The sequence below is a fragment of the Scylla paramamosain genome, chromosome 1 (genome assembly GCF_035594125.1).
Source record: "Scylla paramamosain isolate STU-SP2022 chromosome 1, ASM3559412v1, whole genome shotgun sequence".
In the NCBI taxonomy this organism is placed as follows: domain Eukaryota; kingdom Metazoa; phylum Arthropoda; class Malacostraca; order Decapoda; family Portunidae; genus Scylla; species Scylla paramamosain.
In genome coordinates, this window is record NC_087151.1 from 37,752,693 (window position 1) to 37,756,889 (window position 4,197).

At 38.3% G+C, this 4,197-nt stretch overlaps 1 protein-coding gene across 1 annotated transcript in view; it reads right to left on the reverse strand.

Annotated features, from left to right (window-relative positions):
* LOC135105120 (serine-rich adhesin for platelets-like) overlaps positions 1-2,621 on the reverse strand; it is a 147,746-nt gene extending 145,125 nt beyond the window's left edge. The window contains exons 1-2 of the mRNA XM_064013133.1: positions 2,535-2,621; positions 1,458-1,535 (exon numbers count right to left, since the gene is read on the reverse strand). The gene's annotated coding sequence lies outside the window, so the exon portion shown is untranslated. The remainder of the gene's footprint in view (positions 1-1,457; positions 1,536-2,534) is intronic.
* Positions 2,622-4,197: the final 1,576 nt, after the last annotated feature.

Sequence of the window (4,197 nt, forward strand, 5' to 3'; positions counted from 1 at the left end):
CTAGAGATGATATTAGGGTAACGTAACACACGAAGCTTAAGCTGAGATATGCATCATGTTTAAATCCTCCATTAAGACTGTAGGTTGCACTAAGCTCTACAGGTACCTAGAGATAATGCTTAAATACTACAGCTAATCTGGCCTAATCCCTTCACTTGCTTGCCTAACACACATAGGCTGCTTCAGTAAAAAAAAAAAAAAAAAAAAAGAAGAAGAAGAAGAAGAAGAAGAAGAAGAAGAAGAAGAAGAAGAAGAAGAAGAAGCATGAGGAGAGGAAAAGGTAATTTGAGTACATGAAATCCGCATTAACTCCTAAAAACTAATATGGATCACTTCCCCTTAACCACGACTCCCTACATAATACAAGGGAGGAAGGGAGAAGGCCTAAGAATGAAGAGGACGCTGTCACATTAAATTTTACATCAGCCTTTCTCATCAAAGCGCTTCCTAAATCTCCACCTACAGCTCCTTCTCTCTCTCCCTCTGCTCCTCTCACACAAAGCTTTGGTGATGTCTTCAATATAATACCATCATACCGGATCTTTAATAATACCCTAAATATACGTAAAAACATGAAAGTGTTGTAGTTATTTATAGAAGTTTGAGGATTTTTTTTTTTTTTTTTTTTTGTGAGAGGAAAATAGCTACTCGTCATACGTTCATTAATTTATAAGGCCATTCATATAAATTTAAGTATTGTTGGGTATTAGAGGTTCTGTTGTGGGCGTAATTGTGAGAAAAATAAGTTCCTTCCGCTATTATTGTTTGACTTATTTATTGAGACTATAAGAAAATAACGATAAATAATAAGGAAAACACTTGCAAATATATAAGATTTGAGTATATGTACAAAAGAAGAATAAAAATTTTCTCCTCATTTTAGTTTATCCTCCAGCAGGCTCCCAACCTCATGTGATTCCCCAAAGAAATCATTAACCAAACATACCGCACCAGCCCTACAGCTATACCAAACACTTTTTTATCTTTTCTTCAGAATTACATTGTACATCAATTTCAGGATTATCTCTCTTACTTGTTTGTTTATGATAGGTTTGGTTAAGTTAAGGGCCTCCGTGGTACAGTGGCTTTGGGGGCTGAGGAATCCTCAAGCGCACGGGGTCGAATCCTGGCTACGGTCCGAGGTTAGGAAAGGTATCCATTTGGGGTAACATTTCCCAAAATGCCGAATTCAAAGTCATTCGTTAGGAGACACCGCCCTAGGCTAATATAGAAGGAGAAACCGGAGGTAAAAACCGAAAAAGAGGTTATTTAGGTGAGCTTATTCTGCTGTTCACAAAGTTCCGTCACCTTAATGTACATTTAAAATTGTACTTGCATACAGGTACAGGAAACTGATGCGGAAGGCAGGTACCCTACACTTTGTAAGGCATCATCAGCACTACACAGGGATCATGTTCCTCTTCCCTCACGAAACAGTACAAAGCTGAACAATTTACCTTGCTGCAGAGAGAGGATCGTCCCGCACCGCCTGTCCTCGTTGGCTGGCTAGCTGGCTGGCTTGCCCACATGAGTTCCTGTTGGGAAGAGGTTTGCTTTATTGTCGAGAGATGCAGCGCAGTGAGGGATTGCAAGGCAGATTTCTAGTGACTTACGTGTCTGAGCAGCCAGTACCACCAGGCTTTTCATTACTACTTGTTTGTTAGACTCCGCCAAGTTTCCTCGTTAGAGACTGAGCGCTTGTATACTCCCTATCCCCCCCCCTTCATCTCTCTCTCTCTCTCTCTCTCTCTCTCTCTCTCTCTCTCTCTCTCTCTCTCTCTCTCCTGTTTAACCAGGCACGCACATTAACATCTCTGAAAACTCGGTCTATAAGAACATACCGATGATCATGTCCAGTACGCCAAATGTCACTAAGCAGAAATTCAGTAGGAATAAGAGGCAGTCGGAAAATGCGTGCGTTCTGCCTTGAGTCAAGTCAGCTTTAGAAACACACTTGCTGGCAACACTAAGAGTACGTACAATGCCACGTGTTTAACCTCCAGACACACACACACACACACACACACACACACACTGTAGAATATACAGCACTACTACAAATCCAAAGGGAGCTGCACCATGAATTTATCGTTACTAATTCATGTGCAAATTCCGTGACCGTATTTTATCAGTTAGTAATAAAATATAATAACCGCGGGTGTAGAATAGTTATTACCGGCCTTTCATGAGCACCTGAGTACGAAATATTCACGCAACAATAAGTATGATGCATTTTATAGCACTGAGAAGCACATTTTTCAAATATACAGTTGGTGAAATGCGCAAACACTGCACGGAATTACCTCCTGAAACAATAACAATAAATACATAAATCATTTGGAGACACAGGAGTCGTACCTCTCACTTTCACAAATGCACTAATCCTATTTATTTTCAGGAAATATAACGCACAGAAACAACACCGGCAAGGAAAAGGTGGCACCCGTTCGTCCGTTCGCGGCGGTGGCATCAGACACGCACCTACGAGTAAGTCCCATTGTACGCATACACTAACACCTCTCTTTTTCTCTTACTTTTAGGCGTCCCAAGTGAATTTCATTGATCCCAACACTAACACAATATTCTGCACACCGCCGCCAACAGCGTACTAGTTACCCCATAGAAAAGCTGCAACAGTCCGTCTCTCAATTAGCAACTCGGACAGTCAAGGAGATAAAAGGAAGGTAGAAAGGAAAGGAGAGTCAGAACCCAACACGTAAATCACCGCCACGCCATCTGTTGGTTAAAAGTTAGTGATGGGCTTAATTTTCAAGGATATCTAATGTAAAATTTAATCAATGCTAGGCAGATTTTAGCACTGTATGGAATTATTCTGTAATATCATTATGATTTAGTGGTTAGATTATTATTATATTTTTCTCGCCAGTTGATAGAAACTGTTGTTAGTAGCGAAGATATACTACTACTACTATTACTACTACTACTTCTACTACTACTACTACTACTACTACTACTACTACTACTACTACTACTACTACTACTACTACTACTACTACTACTACCGCTGCTACTACTACCACTGCTACTACTACCAATACTATTAACGATAGCAATAATAATAATGATAATAATAATAATAATAATAATAATAATAATAATAATAATAATAATAATAATAATAATAATAATAATAATAATAATAATAATAATAATAATAATAATAATAATAATAATAACAATTATTATTATTATCATTATTATTATTGCTATTCTTCTTCTTCTTCTTCTTCTTCTTCTTCTTCTTCTTCTTCTTCTTCATCTTATTATTATTATTATTATTATTATTATTATTATTATTATTATTATTACTGTAATAATAATGATAATAACGTGTGAAAATGTATGTCGTTATCCTCACATCACTGTCCTATCACAGCATTTCTAAATGGCGTTTTCCTCTGCCAACATCACCACCACCGCCACCTCCACCACCGCCGCCACCTCCACCACCGCCGCCACTTACTCATTGCACTCATTACGTACTTGCATATTTTCCCATCGGCGTACACATAAGCTAATGCAAACATGTGGCAATCTTCTGTTGACATTCCTTCTTCCCCCAAACAGAGAAATACAATATTAACATCATTTGTGTAAAAAAAGTCGCCAGGTTATCAATTTATGCATTCATATTTCATAAAAGCCTGAATTTTTTTTCTTCATGCTAATGTTTTCCGAGCATAGTCTTGATATCACTGTGTACAAATAAGTTAGTCTATAAGAATGAAAGAATGGAAATCGTGGTTGAGTCTCATACCAGAAAGGAAAATTGTATGAAGGTGAGAGTAAAGAGTAAGTACAGTCTTGTGCAGTCACTACGTGTTAGTGGAGAAAGACGAGAGAAACGGTGGAGAATAACACGTGATACAACATCGAGGAGAGTGTGAAATATTGAAGACAAACAGTAAGGGGAGGGGAGCTAATGACAAGAAAAACATTGACTCCCTGTTAAAAATAACTCAAGTTCCTCGCCACATGTGAGGTGTACTCCATACACGGGTGGGCAAGGCTCGTGTAGAGTCACCATCTGCGAGCGAAAAAGGAGGGAGGAGACGAAACAAAACTCCCAGCATCCACCGAGATAATATGTTAAATATTTGGCTGAGATTTTTAATAAAGGATAGTGCAATGATGCTTATAACTGAGGAGTGAGAAACGATACAAAAACCTTTTTTT